Source organism: Taurulus bubalis, assembly GCF_910589615.1.
Source record: "Taurulus bubalis genome assembly, chromosome: 16".
Lineage (NCBI taxonomy): Eukaryota > Metazoa > Chordata > Actinopteri > Perciformes > Cottidae > Taurulus > Taurulus bubalis.
This window is the reverse complement of record NC_136604.1, coordinates 5686277-5709070: the sequence shown is the minus strand read 5'-3', so window position 1 is coordinate 5709070 and position 22794 is coordinate 5686277.

Here is a 22794-nt window from a genome sequence, read left to right as displayed (position 1 = left end):
TGTAGCCTTCTTATGCTTCAGCTTTATGGTCCTGGTTTTTGTTTGCTATAATATAAAACAGAGAAAAGAAGCAAATTGTTACCAAGTTATTTTTTCTGCAAATCACTTAATCTCTCTAGTGGGTTTTAATATCACCACCACTGGAAAGAGTAAAAAGGCTGGAAAGCTTCAAAAGGCTTTCCAGTGGTGATCCTGGATCTTATGGAAAGCCTAAATATAAACAAACCGGAATTATTGGGAAGATATGGCTGAAAATACCTGGAGATGGATTCCTTCTCGTTCATCCGTTCTGCTTGGACACGTGGCCCGTAGACATAATATATGTGTGTATGTGAGAACTCAAAGGGATCACACCATTGTTTACACACTGGGAAATCCCTCCAGCCTCAGGCCGGTGGCTGAGGTCACTGGCTCGGCTTTCCTGGTGCTCAGTCTTTATCCCAGACAACATGAAGAGCACCCGGGGGAACAACTGAGCTCAACAAACACGTTTTCACTGTCAACAAACCGGCCGAAGGGGTGACGGCTTTATGCCGCATCTTCCGGACGCAATGAGCTGATTTTGAGATTGACCAAAACAATTCTTATCCAATAAATCTGTCCCTGTTTTCTGGATTATAACGTTAAGTCCCCTGTCCGTTATGCCCTATTTCAAAGTTACACGTGTCCAGAAGAGCTACTGCTAGTCTCCTTCCGCCAACATGTGCATGTTATTTAGGAAACATCCCAAAGCTTGTTTCAGTGTAAACTAACCAGCCAGATTGTTTCTGTCTTGGACTTGGATTCCTTATCCAGACCATCAGCTGACCTTGGCCTTTTAGATCTGGAGTCAACTCTTGATGTCACAAATAAATCAGTTGGGAGTAGAGGAGCAAAAACAGACACTCCTTTTCATTAACACTTCAACTGAAATCCCATTTCGTCTAAATTATTGTCAACATGTTTTTTAAATGTATAAAATTTATCAGCTTTCAGCCAACAATCATCAATTTTCAATTGTTGCAACACTTGGATCAACTATAGCCAGCAAGTTAATTGCACTAACATAGGAAGTCAACGTCCACTGCAGCTTCTGCTCGGCTGAAGAGCCCCAAAAAAGCGTCTGATTAAAACGCTCCACGCAGATTTGACGTTGCCTTCCTCACATTAATACCTCAAATGTCAAATTCAAATACAGTTTTCTACATTGTTTTTTATCGTTCGAGGTTTGACTGGCTCCCTTTTTAATTACGTCATCTTGTTGCACCCACTCATTCTGAAACGTCATGGCGCTCAAGTCACATGCTATCTCGATGGACGAACTCCTAAACTCTGAAACAAGCGCTCATTCGCATTTCCTTGTTTCAATTATCTCAATATTCTTTCAACAATTGGGATACCTTTGAAAGGAAACCAGTGCTATCTGTTTGCCGAACGTTAGCAGAGCTGCTAATGTTAGCCTGTTAGCTTCCAAGACAGGGAGATACCCCACAGTGGATTTGCTAGTCTTGAAAAGGGGGCTTCCCAATGTAACCTGCAACCCAACAAACTACTCCAGTTGAAGTTCTCCTTGGCCTCACAGGTGACGCTCGATTAATTCTGTCGGTTGCGAGCAAGTTAGCCGGACATGCTCACGTTTGCGGCTAACTATTGCTCTGTTTGGGGTTTTAGATTTAAAAAATACAGCAATGACCCAACAAGCTCTTTCACTGATGGCTTCAGTGAACAAATTATATTGCGTATTTTAAGATTACCAACATGAACCAAAGGACACCGTATAGTTTCCTCTCTATCGTCTGAGCTTTAGCATGTCACACTGTGAGGAATGCGCTTCATTGACTGGTCGGTTTTACTGCACAACAAAGCCAAAGAAAAGACAGTTGTTTTTAGTTTTCGCCTCCTTTTGTCTGTATGAGAGAAGCCCATAGAAATCCTGCTGTAGGTTGAATTAACAAGCTTGTTTCCCATGTACTGTTCTGCCCTCCCAGCAGCCCCCAACAGCGGGAACGAGACGCACTTAAAGAGGGAAACCAAGAATCCTTATGTTCGTCCAGAATGGGTTCATGCTGGAATCTAGTTTGTAGCGTCTGAGGTACAATAGCAACCCATGGCATGGCTTTGTGCCTGGTGGTGGGAGTGTGCGGTATCATTGTTTTTATAGGAGTGGGATGGAATATTGCTGCAGAGCCTCGACGGGTAATTTGAGCCTCTAAGTTTGTGAATTGGATTTTTAAGATTTAGATGAAAACTTACTGAACGAACGCTTATTTTCAATTGCTCAACAACACAACAAAGACAGCGTCTATTCAACCCTTCTCTGAAACACACTCTCTGATCTGATACAGAACTCACAGAGTTGCATGCTGGTGTTAAATATTCACTTCCAGAAAGCCACTTCCCTTAACAGCGTCTTGTTTCTGGTCTGTCTTCTGGTGTGTGTGCATACGTTCACCTGTGAATGTATGCATGAGCACACACGCACACACACACACACACACACACACACATGCACAGAACCCACACACGCTGTGCGTATGCATCTCCACCGGAAAATAAAACATCCCCATTGTGCTGAAGCAGAAGATTCCTTCTTTATTTCAAGAACCAGACCTTTGGTGCGATGCCAGAGGGGCGTTAGGTCTGAAAAAATAGCAGGGCGGATGTTGTAAACCCATTAAATGCAATGTCAGCAATGATGTAGTGGGAAATAAAAAGGTTGGTTGCATTATTTGCAGCACAGTTCGAATGAGTTCTAACAAACAAAAGCATCTAAATAGATATAGACATAGTTAGTTTGGTTGAAATGTCTTATTGTTTTATGAATTAACTTCAACCTTGCCAAGGCATTCTAGTCTTTAGTCACTATTAAAAGGCAGATAAACAAAGTGAAGTTTGGTTTACATGGCGCTAGATCACTGGATGCAGGTTTATGAGTCTTCTTAGCACAAGAGTAATGTCATCCGTGCAGCAGTTAAGTACTCAGTTGCTTTACTTTAGTCAAGGTACCAATGCCACAGTGGAAAAATACAAGTGTACAAGTAAAAGTCCTGCATTTGACATTCTACTTGATATTAGCACCATATTTGTTATCTTATGCCCACAAGATAATAATGGACGGCGTTATCGGCAGTATGGACGCAGTGCAGAGCGCCGGCAGTGATCCACTAACAGCCACTAAAGGTCATGCGGCGGGCCGGACTACGTAAACAAAGCTCAGAGACGCTCTGACAATAACACACACAGGCGGAGGCTGAAGCCGAGTTTTTAGAGTGGGTGAAACGCAGCAGAGTGTTGGTGTTGAGACTGCGATGTCTGATGGTAAAAACACCTGTTGAACCGTGACGGACTGAGCTGAGCTGAAGACCAGCTGTGTGTCAACCAGAAATCCATCAATTTTGACTGTTTTTTCTGTGGTGGTCTCAAAGTGTAAAAAACTATCTTGTTTGATGATTGTGAATTATAGATTGCAAGATATCGACACGTTTGAAGCTTGATTGTGGTGCACGTTAACGCTCACTAAGTGTCACTAGTTCTTGACGTTTCAACTGTAAAGAAATGACTTCATGAAAAGAACAATAGGACAACTTTACTGCTCATAGCTCATATAATGCATGTGTTGCCGTTTTGGCACACACTCAATATATCTATACATTATATACATATATAGTTTAGTTTTTGACAAACAAAATTGAAAAAAAACTTTTATTAAACTGACAACAGGGTCAACTAACAGATGCTAAGAAAGACTGAGATACAGTTGATAGATTTTTTTATTTTTTATTTCATTTTGTTTTTTAATTCATATATTTTTAAATAAAACATGTTATTTCCAGGAAAAGTATATTGTTGATGTTTTATTTCATTTACCAAAACTTTCCTAATGTATGACCATTTCAACTCTATAAAGACTAAACTTGAGTTAGAATTTCCCAAAAACCTCCAAAGTAGCAAATATGTTTTGACCGTTAAAAATTAAAAAGAAATGTCATATGATTTGAATTTGATCATTGTCATGATATATATTTCTGAATAATATTAATAATGCTCAATTTAAAGTTCTTCAGCAGTCCTTCAAACAGAACCCTCAAGAAACCAAAAGGTTAATTATGGTTTAGGATATTTCATTATTTAGTATCAGAATGAGTCGGTTCATTGGGGGATGATTACATGTGTTCAGTACCTCACTATGTGGACTATCTCACTCATGGAAGCTTCTCTTTGGGGAGAGCATGTGCACAAGAGACACACGCCGGCCAAAGCATCCAACTTGGGGATGAAATAAATAAATTGTTGTGAAATTGTCTCAAATTGTTTGTTAAACTGAATTAATCCAATTCTGAAATCATCTTCATCATGGAGGATTTTCTCGTGAACATTTTCAAGATTCTTTCATCGCCCTACTCTATTGACAATCTTTAGTATATTTATATTTATACTATCAGATGTGATCTAGTTTTACTGGAGATACAAAGAGCAAAAAAGGCTGAAGTCACTTCAGTCTTTTTGATATTTGATATTATGGGGTTGAATACATCTTCACTGCACTTTTCTGTTGGATCTCTGCTTTAATGATCAGGATTACGCCTCACGCTGTCAAAAAGTGAGCTGTGCAACATGAAGACGGTTCAGCAAAGGTCGAGGATTAAACTACCTGAGCTAGAGAAGAGAGCTGACAAGCCTGAACCTGGCGTTGCCCTCTCACGGTAAACCCAGAGTCAGACGTGGGAGCTGAAAGATGATCTCCCTGCGTGCTCCGATCTCTTCGGCCTGGATCGAGGAGAAAGGAGTGTCCGGTTTCCAACGTTTCATGGAGGACAGAACGTACTGTGGGAAAGAGCCTCACCCCCAACGGAGAGAGTAACCGGAGAGTAAACCACTTAAAGCACAAGAGAGATCAGGTATTCCCCTACCTTGTTAAAGGGAGTCCTTTGGGACAGTGGAGGGGACGCAATGAATGAGCAGGACATATGTCACCGTATCGCTCATTGAGATGTTAACTCACGTGGCCGAACGAGAGAAAAAGAGATCCTTGAGCTGAATAGCCCGTCATTGATGACGCAAAGTCAGCGTTTAAGCCGTTAAGTATCATGATCGGGACTACTGGGCACAGTCCCAGGGGACCAAGTGGTCAGGGGGCCACCTGGGCTTCACCTGCAATATGTTGCTGAAAGAGATGCAAGATGACAACAAAAGGCAATTGACCACATAAAGACACAAAACTGCCCCAAAGAGACACTGAAAGATGACAAAATTGTCCACAAAGAGACACAAAAAGACCACTGAAAGATGAAAAAATGTCCACAAAGAGACACAAAAAGACCATAGAAAGATGGAAAATGATATCAAAGAAACTACAAAAAAAAACTAAATGAGGACAAAGACATGCAAAACAACCTCAAAGAGATGCAGAACAACTATAAAGACACACAAAGAGACCACAGGAAGATGAAACATTACTACAAAGTGACAGCAAATGACCACAAACAGACAAAAATGAGGACAGAATTGATAGAAAAAGATGCCAAATGGCCACAAAGATGCAACACAACCACAAAGAGATGCAAAACTACAACCTCGTCTCGTTGTTTTGTGCATCCTTCCGTCTTGCTGCTATATGTGGGACATGTGTTTTTGCTCAGGGGCCTGATCGTCCATGGTCAGGAGAAACAAAAATGATGGATTCTCATTCAGCACCTCTGACTTTATTGCCCATAACTAAAACAGCTTGACCTCATTCTGTGGCGTCTGCGGGTTTGCAGCGCGGGTACATAGTTTAAGTTTAAATGCCCGTACCCTGCATCCCCCCCCCCCCTGCTTCCCCCCCTGACCTGTGACCTTTGCACTCATCACGTATCTCACACTCATCTCGTCTTCCGGTCGATCCCAGGAGGTTCGTCCGCAGACAGACTGACAGCACAACGTGTTCTCAGAGCTGCTGAGGGACGCTGAGCTGACAGCCAGGGTTTTCTTGAGGGAACGTCTCCTGTTTAAAAGAAGGTAAAAAAAAAAAAAAAGCACATTTGTTCTTTCTGTGCCTCAGGAGAGTTCAGTCGATACTTGTGAACATGCAGCGGACTGAAAGCTCGATCCTAGACCAGTAACCCTTTGCCCCGACGTCACTCACATGTGAAATGTAGCGCAGTCGTGTTGATGATGAATGGAGTACAAAGTTTGTTTACTCGTGAGGTTTTTGTTTTTCCAGCTTTCTCACCCAAATGAGGTTCAAATCTTTGCTTTTCATGCGTCACACTGAGAAGTTCAGCAAGGTGAGGCCACGGTAGCAAGAGAAGAGAGAGAAGAATTGATAGAACGCTTTATGAGTGCTCTAGCTGCTCTTTCGCTTTATACTTTGTCAGCATGCTAACAGGTCGGAAGCAAATATTATGCCGCCAGTATCCCAGTAGAAGCAAATATATCCCCCGCCTAAAACATTGCAACATGGCTGATTTGTGCCATTTCACAGGATTTGTTGGTTTCAAGTCCAATTTCTGAAGTTGCCAACAATCAACAAGGGATAACCACTTCAGAAATTAGACGAATAATATTTGCTTTCTCTCACAGAGCTAGATGAGCCATGAGGCAATTAGCCTAGCTTAGCATAAAAACTGAAGAATCCATGCCCGCAACTCTAAAACCATGTCCACACTACTTCTTTTCCATTTGAAAACACATATTTTTTGCCACGTTTACACGAAAAAGAGCAAAACTCTTGGACGTTCAGTCAAACTACGCTGGAGTTTTAGTACATGGAAAACGGAGGAGTTTGGAAATGCTCCAGAGGACGATAAGTTTGAAAACTCTGGGGTTATGTCCTCTGTTTTGAAACAAAAACGTACAAGTGTGGATGTAGCCTGAAGCTCACTAATCAACATGTTATATCTTGTTGATTTAATATGTAAACCATCAGTGACAGTGGGAGATATAGAGATGGTCTATAATTCTCAGATTATCTTCCCTTTTACGTTCATTGATAGATGTTTGGAAAAAAACTAAATGTGTAGGTTGAATGAACCATAAGCATGACATCTTCCTGTGCCACAGCAAAACTAAACGTGATCCCGAGACACAAAGCTGCTCCAAAAAACACGCAAAATGACCACAAAGAGACGTCAAACAACCACAAATGCAAAACGACTACAAGAAGATGCAGAAGGACCACAAAGAGACACAAAATGACCACAAAGAGATGCAAAACAACCTCAAAGGGACGAAAAAACGACCACAAAGAGACACAAAGTGACTTTAAAGAGACACACAACCACACAGAGATGCAGAGTGATCATGAGAAACAAAAGGACCACAAAGTGCCATCAATTGGTTACAAACAGACACAAAACAACAACTAAGGGACACATGGCGACTACAAAGGGGCGCACAGTGATTACAATGAGACACAAAACAACTACAGAGAGAAGCAAAATGATCACGAGAGGCCAAAGAAGCAAAGAGACGATGTAATCCTCCTGTGTTGGAGCCAAGGCCAAAAGCGTGAGTGGGATCGCTGCAGCTGTGAAGCAATTTACAAAAACAACATCTCTTAAATCCCCTTTTTAAAATGTAAACTGATGTGACAAACGTTAACAAAACCAGTGTATTCTCCACATATTAAAACACAAACTGGATTTGAAAGCGTGCACCGAGCCAGACGTCAACCTCAACACACTTAATCTGTAATAACAAGTTCAACAGCCTTGATTATACCGCTGCGACAACTCTTCTTTTGTCCATTGTTGCTGTTAATGACAGTCATAGTGCAGCAATATGGAGTATGATTGCAGCACAAGTTTCAGCTCATCAGGGCGCTGCAGGCGCAGCTCTCTGATGGTTCTACGGTTCCTTTCCAACAATAGCTGTGCAGACGAGCGTGACCTCATCACGCGGCCTTCGGTTCAGCGCTCACAGACTGCCACTTACTCCAGGAGACATCACACGTGTGCAGTTCATCATCGGACAAGAGGCGAGCCAAAGCGTCACGGGGAGATTTACTGAGTCTAGGCTTGAGTCATCGGGGATTCAACACGGAGCGGGAAGTGCATGGGAACAGCAGCGAGGCCTGTCGGGTAACTGGTGGAAATATACCAAGCGTTGGACGGTCAGGAGATGAAACATTATTATTCAGAGGCTTTTTTTCTTTGTTGTCGTCCATCCAACTGAATAAATGTGAAATACTGTCACGAACCAACACACCAGGACCGAGTTGCATCAGCTATTCCCATTTCCATTCCTACGTTTATGTGTAAAAGTAATTCCTTGCTCATTGGCCTCTGGCTAGTTTCCAATTTGCTAAATTGGGTTGAACCATGACAACCTTACACAAATACATGCTCTAGCTAGGACAGACTGGAGTAATGTGTACATTGTTGGTGAAGAAAAACCTCTATAGTGCCGTCCAAACAAAAGCAATCAACTGTGTACGACTGCAAGTAACGAGTACATTCATTATTGACTAATATGCCACCACCTCAACACCACCCCAATTAATTGTGTCACAGACAGTCTTAACATTTTTTGTTTTGTATTGTAAACCCAAAAGATAATTAGTTCATAATTATAAGGGACTGAGAAAAGCAACAAACTTTCACATTGGGAATAAAAACTGAAGCTATACGTAATTAATTTGGGGCTTTTAGCTTAAACCAAATGACTTTGAAGATCGTTTTTTCACAATACTTAAATCAATTAATCTAATAATTGACAAATCATTTCAGCTCTACAAAATGGAGCCTTCACAAGCTGAAACATAACGCCCAAACAAAATTGTCTGATGCTTTTTAAAGGTAGATTTGGATAATTTGTGTTTCATAGTAAGTAGCATTCATTTTGTGATTTGAGGCTCTATGTCTGGACTTGACACACAGCTTCTAATGAGAAGGAGCTAACCAATTAGCCTAACCTAGCTGGAGTTATTTGGTAATTCAGGCTAACTTTACTGATATAACGTTTTATTATATCTATATATATATAGTGTTATCTTTGTGAAATGTCATTTAAAAACATCCCGGTTAACATTGCAATCTGACAGGTGGCCGACTTGCGACTAAATGCTGAGTGCAAGAAGATGTAGTGATAATGTTAAGCACAAACTGGGACAGCGGAGGCGGGACAGGAAGCAGCGGTGGGAGCAAGAGGCCGTCGTCTCTGTCTGACCTCAGCGGCTGTCTGTGGCTCCACCTGAAAAAGCAAAAAAAACAGCCATCAGCATTACGGCTGGACTCCCTGACAAGCCTGTCTAAACACGGACGGAGGCTCATCTCTGTCACAAACACCGGCACACATGTCGGCTCTATTAGTGGTTTGAGACGCAGACGTCTGTGACGAGCGTCCACGGATGTAACTAAGTCATGAGGTTCTTTCTCTCTTTAGTCAGCGCCATAACTACATTATCCCACAGATGATTATAGTCTGTGTAAAACTACTTTTGTTCAAAGCTGTACATTTAGTGCAACATTAAAAACAAAACAAGTATCGAAGTGTTACTCTTTTAAAAATGTAAATGATTTGATTGCAGATAGATAAAAGTCCAGAAAGCCATTTAAACAGTGGCGGGCCGTGAGGGCCTGCTAAGCCTTCTCTGCTGGCTTAAACAGAATCACAAAGTTATAGCTATTTCATATTGGTGAATCTGCAAAGCAGCTAAAGTAAAAGGTACAATATTTTACTCTGAAATGTAGTGGAGTAGAGGTATAAAGTTATAAAGTAGCATAACGTGGATACTACTCAATTAAAGTACCTCAAAATTTGACTTTAGTGCAGAACTTGAATAAATATCGTGCGGAACGATTTACTATTGTTTTTGTTATAGTCATTCTTAACTATAGTTTTTTGATTTGGGTGGAGTTATCCTTAAATATAACTCCTGTCAATGTGTAAAAGATCTTTTCTTACTTGTCCTGGTACCTTAAATCCAAAATAGTCAAGTGACCTCAATTGCTGATCTTAAATACTGTTTTCTCAAAGTGACATAATCATCCCTTTGGTGAAAATAATCACAACATTTACGAGCCTTTCTTTCTCAGAGCTTTTCATCAGCGGAAGCAGTTTGTTGTCGCTGTAATCATGTGATCTTATAATGGACACGCACGGTCAAAATCACACCCTTGCCTCGACAACAGCATCTTTAAAACAGCAAACGACCTCATGTCTTCTGCTGTTTTCAAACTTTAAATCACTAAAATGACTCCACCATGAGCCTCCATATGTATTTTTGATTTATTGGTGATTCCAGCCTCTGCTTGGCCAAACGGCATTCAGTCTGGAGGAAACGGTAACTCTCACACCAATCTGTCAGGAGACACTCACGAGGTTTACTTTGACAAAGGCAGGATAACGACGAGCTAATGCGCTTTCCTCCGCGGGTAAACAATCCATCTCAGAGACAAGCATAAAAATGGCATAAAAAACAAACAAATGGAAGAAACATGGAGAATGTGTCGATAAACACAAAATAAATTCTCCCTCCCGTTTCGTCTGGATGATGCCATTAGCGATGCAAACTGAGCTGGATTGTCGCAGTGCAGCCGAGTGGTAATTATTTCTACGACTGGCATTTAAAATTCAATTCCCTCTCATGGAAGACGGCAGGATAATAACATGCAAATGAATTCATCAGAGCGAGAGAAGAAGGGAAAAAACCCTGATGAGGAGCAGATAGCGGAAACGTTCTTCACTGCAGATCATTTGGGAGACTGAGTTTATTTTACTACGGCGGATGGAGACAAAGGAAGAGTTCCAATCTAAATATATGTATATATGTGTATACATACATATACAGTATATATTTATGTGTATGTATATATATATATATATATATTGTATATGTACGTGCTCTGATGTGTGGCATGTTTACACAAATAAGGTAAATAATAAAGTAAATGCACAGTTTCTGTTCTCCAGTGAATTTGTCAAAATGATATATAATGAACATATATCCGCTTGGTGTGATAAGGTCTAATGCAAAACTTTAAGTTAAAGAATTCTGCCTCCATAATAGTTATTACTGTTGCATACATTATAATCATATTTAATGGTGGGTATCGGCATAAATAATTGTATTCACCCTTCAGCAGGTAGTACACCTGCTTTCATGGTACATACTTACAAAGCTTCAACATTAAAACCTTTCAGAAGCTCTCAGCGACTTTCACTGATTTGAGCTACTTTCAGTCTTTATTGCCGGCTCACACCAGCATTTAAATACCACATTTAAATAAATTACTTTAAATGGAAGCGATCAGTGAATTGACATGCAGCCGAACTGAAATGAATCCATCGAGTTCAACTTTTATGAAATTACTACATATAGACGCAAAACGACTACAAAGAGACACAAAAAGACTTTAAAGAAATGTAAAATGACTACAAAGAGACACCAAATTACAACAAATAGACATAAAAGACTATAAAGGGAGACACAATGACCATGAAGCGACACAAAACCACTGCAAAGAAACACAAAGCAACTGCAAAGAAATGCAAAATGACTATAAAGACACACAAAGGCACAAAGTGATGCAAAATGAGAAGCAAAAGGACCAAAGAGATCTAGAATGTTAAATGAAAAGAAAAACAACCTAATATCCAAAGATTTAAGTTGGATGAAGACGCCAGAGCCAATGGCCAAAATGGAAAGAGAAAAACCTTCTCATGAAGATGGTGACCAGCGATCGATGCAACTGTACATGTCTTTATGAATCAGTTTACAGAAATTACACCTCTCATTATTAATTAATTAATGAATTATACCTCAACTGATACAAACAGACAACCGTTGTATTTACTGTAAATCAACACCTTGTTTCCACACAAACTGAATATCACATCTTCATGCTGTTAATCGACTACATTAGGTGTACCTAATAAACTGAGAACTGAGTGAATATTCCCATGATATAACTATTTAAAAAGATAACTTAATTAAATAATAAATGTAGTGATCCGCTCCAAAGCAGATCCACGTCCGGTAGTGCACGTCAATACCTCTAGTGGCTTGTTTTTCAATGCACTGAGCTGTCACACACACACACACACACACACACACACACACACACACACACATACACACACACACAGGCACCGTAGTGCAGCGCGTGGATGATGTCAGGTTACAGATTAAAACAGGAACTTACGCAGCAATGATTGGCCTTTAATTGAAAAACAAGCGGGGGCAAAGTCGGGTTAGAGGGCGGATGACGTACGAACACATGACCCAGTTTGCCGTAACACAAGTCACCTGCTCGCCACAGACCGAAATAGCTAGAGCAGGCGGACTGGGCCGGATAATTAGGCCTGTTTTTAATAAACAGTGACAGGAGGATGTCACTGCAGCCTGCGCAGATAATAAACATCCTTTTCCATCTTCCATCAAACTCTGGGCTTTGAAGACCCACGGATGCTTCCAGGAACAGTATGTGCCCTGCAGATCCAACACACACACACACACACACACACACACACACACACACACACACACACACACACACACTGCTGAATAAAAACCTCACTGCCTGCCTCTCGTCACATCCCCACCAGGCCCTGGCTGAGGCCGGTTTGAGGCCTCGCTGTGTGTTTATCCAATCATATTCCCCTGCCAGGACCACAAAGCTGGGCTTCCTTGCAGTGTCCAGTTTAATTTTTCCATGGGGCCTCACTGGTGAAAGCTCTGCGGTTTGGGGTTCAGGAGTGTCGTGGAGTTAGGATGGGCTGCCAGGCTGGAGAGCCACAGGGGGTGGATCCCTCTCCGAATGGAAGGGAGAGCGGGCGATTTATGATGGGAGCCCTGTTATTATGGGCATCTGGGTACATAGTTACTGTACTGGTGCTGTGTTAAACATGTCGCTGTTGCCGGGTGAAAAACCCACGGTTCAAAGCCTCTGGGCATTTTTCAAGGAAAATTTTAAGTGAACTTTTTCAATAGGGAAGAAATGCAGAAATGTGTGTTTCCATCATCGACAGTGTCTAAGAAGTGGACGAAGTCATCGTGAAGTCGCTCATTGGTTTTTCGACTGCCACGTTTAAGCTTCGAGTTCGGCAATTTCGCCGTCACCATCCATCTTGGATTATGGCCGTCGCCATGTTGTTTTATTTGCAACCAATGAACAGAAGTTATTATTTAAATATATATATTTATTAATTATGTTATTATATTATATATTTGGAATGTGAAGAAGTGACATTGAGACGCCGTTTATCGGCAGCGACCTGTCAATCACAGTCAGCCTGCCCTAAAGCAAACCCCGCTTTATGGTCCATTTTACTCTAAAAGGGCCATAATTAAGACCATAAACTCATGTTTACAATGTTTACTCAGGTAATAAATCAAGAGAGAAGTAGAGTAATGTTCTCATAGACGTCTATTCAATCTGACTTATTTTAGCAACCAGAGGAGTCGCCCCCTGCTGGTCAGTAAAGAGAATGCCAGTTTGTAAGACATTGGCGGGAGAGGTTGCTTCCATCAACTGGTTTGTATAAACTCAGCTGGAGTCTAGTTCAGTCAGAAGTTGGAACAAAGTAGAAGAAGGATTGGAGGTTGTGAACCGGAAACAAAGCAAGTGGACTTGATGGTTCCCCCCCATGGACTAAACAAGAAGACAAGCACACATGAGGGCAAGCTCACTGGAGTCTTCACTCGACTGGTGTCCACAGCAGCTCTTCCATCAGGGCCTGCATACTTTCCCCTTTAGCTCAGCCCAGATCAAGAAAATACTCTACATTCTAGGGGCAACTCTGCTTCACGTATCAGATGGTGAAGCAGGACGTTTTAATGCCGAGGAATTATTTTTTCTTGTCTCGCACATGTCTTGCACAAGCTATTTTCCAACCCCTGTTTTAGGCCCCGGTATGCCGCCTCCTATCCAAACCCGATAAATAAAAAAAGCCTGTGGGTTTTCTAATAGTGAGGGAGACTGTAAAAGCTGTGTGTGCCTTGTCCCTTTGTGCGTGATCCCATCATGGCCTCGAGTCAGAGGTCTCTGCCGGGGCTTTTTTGGGCTCTTTGCTGATGAAGGACGCAGAGGGTCCGTAAAGTGAGAGTACAACCGCTAGAGACAGAGGTAATGCAGATGGAGGATGAAGCGGGCCTCCCCTTTCCTCCTCATTTCAAGCTCCACCGCTGAACTGTGACCCATCAAGCTGCTCGGCCAAGACGCAGCAATGGCCGCCACGTGCATACGAATAAAGGGCACAGCGACAAAGGGGCTATCTGTCGTCGAACCGTTGTTCAATATTTGAAGGGAACGTGACAACAACAACACAAACGAGAAAACACGACTTGACCAAGATCCCTTTTCCTCCGTGGGAAGTCATTTTGACTGACAGCGAACGTGTGTTTAACCGTGACCCGGCTCAGGGAGGCAGATAGCAAATGTTGTTGTAAACACTAGATTAAATCGGATCATCTGCCTCAGGCAAGAAAGAGCAGTTCATCCTTGTATCGTCTAAAAATAGGATTTTGGAGACGTCCCACGTATCTGACCACTCTTTCTTCGTTTAACCACGACTGAAGCGGGTGAATGTCGTGATTTGAAAGCTTCCAAAGGGAGACCTGGCCAAAACGGCAGCATAGGAATTTAGATAGAGGCCTTTTAGATATAAAAAGCAGATAATGAGTCTAAAATGTGGTCATGAATGGTGTCAGGCCAACGAAACCAAATCCAGATGTTTGGATTTGAAAAAATACCGAAGCCATGTTGTAGCTCAGGAAACTGACACATATCTCTGTGACTCTCTCAACACTCTGCAACTGTTTATTACTTTCCGCGTGTTATGAAATAGTCAGACTGCTATTCATAGCACATGGATGTCATTACAGCTAAAAATAACCTTTTTTTTCCTGGTAACTACTGGTTTTCTTTCACCAGTGAAACACGGAAACAGTTTATATGACATTATCTTGATCGGACCTGACATTTGATAATAATAGTTCATTTTGAATGTTGAAGAAAGAAACAGAAGAGATGCATTCGAGGGGAGCAGTGTTTACTGTTTGCAGCGTATCCATGTCAGCAAGTGTTATTGGTGGTGCTCTGTAATTACCGCTCTGCACTCCATGACGTCAGCTCCCTGAGCACGAAGCCCCAAAGAAGAACAATGTTTAACCAGCGGCGATCAATGCAAAAAGCGCTAAATGTATGAAAAATGTCCCTGGCTGTTTGAGCAGGTATTGGGCAACTCTGTGGCGAGCTGCGTTATGCAACACACGCTTGTGTAGCAGCGTTACGCGGAGGCGACCGCGGTGGGGGTGTTTGTCCAGTTAGCACATGCCTCTGAGGGCTTGAACACACTGGTGAATGGGAGTTTTTCAGCAACAAAGGACTTCACTGTAGTGCGGTTTCAGAGTTTTATTATCTCTAAATGTGCACTCAAGACTCATAAAATCCAGGTTACGGTGTAATTTGATCTCAGAAGTTGACACCTTACTCAGAAACAACAAACATAACAACCTCGCTGCCAGAAAGAAGGAACAAAATAGTGGTTTATATATTCATCTCAAACTCCAGGATGAATGAGACTTTTGTGTTAGTTTTATAACTTATTCTTTCATGTGATTTTCAGATAAAAGACAGCAATGAATTCTTCTTTATTCTTTAATCTGATCTTTTTAAATGTTTTTATCTACGAAAATAAACCACACTGTGTTGCTCGCTTGTGCCGATCTTGAATAATCGACTTTAATAATTAATAGCAGTGCTTTCCTCTTTCGTGCTTGAGCAAATCCTCGTCTCACCTGGAATGAGACCCTCCCTTTTGAATAAACTGGCCAGGCATGAGACAAAAACACTGATCAGTAGTTCTTAAATAATTCAGAGGAATATTTCACAGCACATCTGTGTTTCGATATGACTCTGAATGTATGAACTTGTCTGTTTCTGTGGAATAGGTTTAGTTTATCTTTACGCCTACTTCAATGATCTGTGTGAGCACACCTGGGTAAAGCATACCCTGATTTATGGTTTATTTGACTTTAAAAGGAACATCATTTACTAAATGAACATCATGCTGTATTGAAGAAGACTTGAAACTAGAGATTGAGACATAAACTCATGTTTACAATGTTTACTGAGGGAATAAACCAAGAGAGAAGTAGAGTCATTTTTTGTCATGTTTTAAGACACTTCCACATTGGCCTTCATTCGGCAGAACCAGATGGGTTGTACAGCATTTTTCCAGATGCATTGTGGGATACTTTGAGTTCACCGTATAGGCTACAGTAATTCACACTATAATTGCAAACTTACTATATAGTGGACTACATAATAAATAGGATTTCAGACACAGCCTGAAGATAAAGCTAGCGTGTTCCTCAATGACAGCATTGATTGTGCATTGCAGGCAACACAGAGCTTATATTTATACTTTAATATATATATATATATATATATATATATATATATATATATATATATATATATATATATAAATATACATATATATTTTCCAACCGTATCCTTTACTTGGACAGGAGAAAAGGATATGAGGGTGAGGAATAACTGGCGTGTTACGTAACTCCATTTTAGGTACATTGGCTGGAGTAAAGAGCAAAACAAAGCTACTCACGTTAGCTTAAAAACCTTGTTTCTTTTAATGTTTGACAGGCGACTTGTGGTTGATCAGAAGAAGTGTTCAGGTAAGGTTTCTGATGATAGTATGTGAGTTTTGGGAATGACTGGAGCAGATTATGGGAATAGTGACACACAAATAGTTCATGGGGATCCAACCTCAGCCAGTGACATCACAGCTCTGAGGAATAACGAATAATAAATTGTGTTTAGTCTTGCCACTGCCGGCTTTAAGGATGACTCATTCAAGGCAGCTAAGTATAAATATTTGCATGGAGTCATACATTAAACTACTCCTCACTGGATACGCTACAAACCCACAGTATTATACGCAGTCACTCTGAGAGAGAAACACTCTTCCTCTTGTTGTAAAAGTTAGACAGGAAGGTATGTGGTGGAGTTTTTTGTTTCTCTCTCTCTCTCCCTCTCTCTCTGTGAGGATAGAGCTCTTATCAGTGAAGATGGCATCTCTGAGACAGAGACGAGTGTCATATAAGCAAGATAAACGTAGGTTTTACGGGGTGCTTTCAGGCTTTTTTAAAGTACTTAAAGTAGAATTTAAAAATATCTTGATTTTACTCTCTATTAGTAAATCTTGATCCAACAAAAAAATATGAAGGCAAAATCTTACGAATATATTTTAAAAGGCTTCATGTTGAAGGTTCATTCATTCATGTCCAGAACCTCTGCAAGGCAGAAACCCTGGAGTAGTCCTAGTTAAGACACTGAAAGTTTGTAAATTAATAAAAAGTAGTAGTCTAGACAGGAGCTTGTGTTTGTGATAAAGCACCTCTAAGTACCTTTTGTACAGTATCCACTGAGTTTATCCAGTAGATAAGATTCGGACACATTCTTAGCCGATGATACGGATGCTGCTGAGGTATTTGTCGTCTAAATCGCTTCTTCTCTCCTAGACTCCAACAGCAAAAACACGAGGGCTCTTATCTCGGTGGAGGTCTTTGCCAGTAGCTCGAGAGCTTTTCGTCACAAACCGTAGACGTCTAATCAGCAGAAACCATAAATGCCTGATGCTCGCTGAGCATTGACAGTCCGTGGTATTTCATAGCTTATCTGGACTGGGGAGCAACGGCCCAGTGCCCTGGGGGTAATCTACCAGTACCATCTATCAGTTGTATGGGTCATTGAGTTCCCTCCACGCCTACAGAGGGATCTGCAAGGCCAGATCCCAGACGCTGATAGGCCTGTTGGGACCGGATGGTTTTTTGGCTGCCTGACTGACTCAAAACACGCCGGGAACATTCATGCTACTGGAAAGTTTGGTGTTAAGCTTGTCTGCATCACCCACATACTGCTGGCATACATCCCTCACCTCCTCCAGACCCCGGGATGGATATAGGCCTCTCGGGGAGCGTTAAGAGTTAAGAATAAGTGAAGTTTCAGACTTTGGCTGCTTCCTTGTATGAATACACTGCAGTTTATACGGCAGACTTTGCTGCCTTTGTCGTATTACTGTTTTTAAAAACGATATACATGATACATATATAATATATACATTTCACATGCATCGAGGAATTTACGACTACACTTTACAAATTTGCCATTGTATTTAAAATGTTCGGTTCTTCGGCCCGTCCACGACTTTGGTCAAGACCGGAATATTTCAACATCTATTGGATGGATCGCTATAAGAATTTTGTACAGACAAGAACGGCCTCAAGACGAAGATACCCGCTGTCTTTGGTTTCCTGGGGCGACTGTCTGTTAGTGGTAGAGCAGAGTTGTCCTCCAACCCCGACTCCGCTAGTCCATGTCGATGTGTCCTTGGGCAAGACACTAAAACCTGATTTGCCCATGCAGACTGTTCCTGCGGTGTGCGAATGGGAATGAATGTTAGATAGTCCTGATGGGCAGGTAGCTTGGTAGCCCCTCCCATCAGTGTATGAATAGGTGAGTGATGACAAGTTAACATTATGGTTTATAACCAAATATATGCAAAATAAATGGCATTAACTATATTTAGTTAATAACAACATGCAAATATGCTAAACCTAAGATGATGAACATAGCAACTATTCTATCTGCTAAATATCAGCATGTGTCAGCATTGTTATTGCTAGCATGATAGTGTTAGCATTGAGTTCAAAGCTGTAGCCTCATGCAGCCTCACAGAGCAGCTAGCATGTTTGTAGACTATTTGTCTTGTTTTGTGATTGTGCAATTTAAATGAACGCATACTAGTTATCTAATTGTAAATGTTAAAAGTTGTTGGCCTCCTTCAAAGTTTTTTGTCAGCTGTCTTAACTTACAGCTCAAACACTTGTCCTCTCTTTGCCACCACAATGTGGTATTATTGCTCCTCTGCAATAAAAAAAAAAGGAACCCATCAAAGTTGAAAAGTTATTAATGAAGACAAGTAAATTGCACTGCTCCAGTAAGGATTAACTCCCCTTTTTTGACATTGACCGAAACAGAAAATCCGTGCCCCGAGGAGAAGTTTCTCTCACTGAAAGACCGACTCTGCCAACGTGCAGCGACATGCCGCGGCTCGTCCTCTCCGCCGTGACTCATCCAAGCTGCTCCGGTCTTGATCCGTGGCTGAACTTTTCATGGCAGCTTGTTTTTCATCGGAATTACATCGCCTGAAGCAATATGGATCTCGCTCCGGGTTTGCCACACTCGAACGACGGTGGTCACTCAACACTTGTTTTGATGTAACCCCTTCAAAGAGACCAGAGCCCTATAATCACTTAAACCCAGAGTTGTACTACCCGCTGCGAATGAATTTCCAATACATGGCTGTTAATCATTTGCGCCTTGTGTTGTCATTTCCCAGCACACAAAAGGAGCTGAAAACTAAAATATCTGAATATCTGGCTATTTTGTTCTTGAAGAAATGAGTGCCAAAAGCAGCACTGACATGTGCAAGAGCTTGGGAGATGTTCCTTGCACGATGAAGATGGATGAGAAAAGATCAAGACATCCCAGGGGTAGATTTTGTGCGATGCAGGTGTAGCGTTAGTTGTGGTCAAGCGCCGGGTCTCTCAGGTGCAGCCAAAAGAGAGATCAAACCGCCATTCGCTCCCTCGATAGAACTCGTGCCACTTCAAACACAGTCGCTGTTTGAACTGCGATCGTGAACACCTGCCTCCAGTGAGGCATCAAAGGTGAGCCACAATAACTCCGGGAACTCCTTGTTCTCACTACAAAAGGGAATCGGAGCGCCGGCCCCTCGTGAACTCTGTTTGACTTGTGTACCACTGCACCAGACAATATAGTTTAAGTGTTGTTCTTGAGCTGTTGTCACAGGTGGCACTGTTAGTGCCAGTTTCGTTATGTCTCTGTTCAGTCAGTAAAATCCATTAAATGGCCCCATAATGCAAGAGAAAAATAAAGAATCCATAATGTCCCCTAAAACACTGAAACATTATTCCAACTGTGTTTTATAATTAATGTGTTGAAATCAATGTGTTGAAATCATGTGTTTGATGATGGATTTTTAGATTTAGTGAAATTACAGATATTATTGTGAAAAAAGGCTCAGCAGCGCCTCTACTGTTTACTTAAACTAAATGAGATGAGGATGACTTTTACATGAATTTGCAGATTTACATCTATTATAAATAATGGCGGGCAACTCTAGGAATTGTGAACCTCTGCTCTAAAATTATCCCCTTAAAGGTGCTAAGTTTTACCCTGGATATCGTGTCAATATTGCAGTAAACAACTATTAGCAATGTTAGGAATAGTTCAGTAACGTCTACCTGAGCAGAGGATGAAGTCACTCCTTCTCTGTGAGTGTTGTTATCTTAGCTTCTCTGGGCTTTGTTGACGTAGCTGGCCGTGCATGTCAGTGCACGTGAGTGTGCCTGCTGGTTAGCTCTGCACTGCTCTTATGCGGCTCATCTGCACTGTTAGCTGCAAGCCGCCGGCTCAGCCTTCTCCATGTTGAGAGTCATGTGGAGGCAAAAGAAATCCTAATTTCTCACCAAACATCTTTAAAGGTGAACTATGCCCACATACCAAATGCATGCATGTTATTCCGATGATCTAAGACAGTCTAAAAATATGAGGGAACATTAACAACTCCCTCCCAAATCCCAAAAGAGAGACTCTGGTTTCTAGCTGCGAGAGAGAGCAGCTCATGTGACAAAGATATTGATTAAATCCCGGACAAAACATTGGAATTCTTAATATAGGTGGTGTTCCCCTTTAAAGGATAGGTTAACATTTTTTTCAAAGTTTGTCTTTGTAGGAGGAACGATTACATCAATCTTGTTATTTCAATCTGCTTTTGCACTTGGCAGTTGTTGACTTAGGGATTCACCATTGTGTTTTTCCATCTTTTTCTTACCATTGTTTTTCTTGTGTTTTTAGATTCTTTTCATCCCTGTGGACGGATTGCTTGTGCGTTTTTTTTTGTGTGTTGGCAAACTTGCTTGCCCTCAAATTGCCCCTCGAGAGATTTCCTTTCATGTATTTCTATGAATGGGAAAAACAGAAGACTGTGCTGGAAGGAGACTGCGTGTCTTTGTGTAACATTAAGGCAGCAGCACCTTGAGTCATCACACAGCCGCTTGGTTCCAGTTAATGTCCTCACTGTGACAGGGACGATAGCCAGATGAGGGGGGCTCTGCTGGTGACTCACCTGAGTCAAGGCCATCTGCCTGGGGACGGAGGAGGGAGACCACAGCAGAGACCAATACAAAAAAAAAGACTGGCGAGAGACTGAATGGGAGGGAGACCACAGCACCCGCAGATGAATAGATATATCACCTTGCAGATCCAGTTTCAACGAGGCAACAATGAGCACAAAAGACTCAATGTATACGCAAGATTTAAAAAAAAGCTTCAGATAATGGGCCCAAAACGCTGCAGGTCCGTACAGAACCTCAGGCCGACTCTGTGGGCGAACACAATGCCGGCATGGATCTGGATACAGTGACGTCTCGTATTGCCTCACCCCCCACCCCTCCTCCCAAAATGAAAAATCCCCATTCGAGACAAAAACATTTGTCAAGGCCCCATCATGGGAAAGGGGGATTTGCAGACTTTCAAAAGCGGGACCTGACAGCTGAAATATGCGGTGACAGATGTGGTGGAGCCTTTGCTTGGTGACACATGGAGATAACGACCGTGGCAGTGACTCAGGAGTCAAATACCAACATTTTTCATCAAGCCAAGGTGAAATAAATCATACATTGTCACTCTAATCACCTTCTGACCTTACTTCTTTCTTCCTTTTGTCGGCATCTAAGCATGTTTTTTTTTGGAGAAGAAAGGCCGGCACTGTTATGGAAAACTACAGGCAACGAGACGTTGGAAAAATGGGAGAAGGAATCCACCTACTGGCCAAGTGGAGGAATCGTCTAATCCATCAAAGCGAGCAGTTTTCCAATTGGGATTATAATTCAAAGCATTTTACATGACTCTCTAATCAGCGAGGATCATTACGTATGTTTTGACCTACTTCTCTTAATTTGAGCATCCAGTCATTAAATCTACACGCAACACAGAATGTATTTGATATGTTAATAACTTGAAACATAACTGAAAATCCCCTCAAAAGATGGATTCTCTTGGGGATGAGGGAGAAAAAAAGATCTTTCCCAGCTTGTATTTGTGTAATAGCTGATAGTAAACTTAAAGTGAATGCATCTATTGTTCTCAGACGCAGTTGAGATCAATGCAAAGATGCGGTGAAACTGTGGGGGAGTCAAAGGGCTCTTTCATCCCGCTGCCACGACCATTGATGTGTCCGCTCCTTTATCTCCACCCACGTAGCTCCGCCCCCCTCAACAAGGTCCATTTCACCCCGCCGACCCTTCACATCACAACTTCCCATCCGGGAATTTTATTTTAGCCCCTTTGGCGGAAATGCAAAATGAATATAGGTCAGAAAGACTGCAGGGGTTAAGTTTCTGTCTCTGATGCAGATCAACTTCCTGTTGGTTTAGTCCGGGTCACAATTAGCACTTTATCAGGAAACAAAACAAAAACCTATCCATGTGTACGAGCTTACAGGTTTTGTATATAACTGTTTGCATGAAAGCAAAACTCACTAACTTTAAAATAGAACTTGATTGTATTATAAAATAAACAACCAATTTATAACTTTGCAATTCAACTCATATTTTCCATATGCTGATGAAGATCTTATGAGATGAGTGAAAGCCCTAAAAACAAGCAACCTTGAGGTCAAGAATTTTTTCTTTGAAACTCTGTCAATTAATAGTTGTTCATACTTCATAACGGTCATAAGATCACCTCCAATGAGGACGTTTATTCTGTTGATGAAGACAGG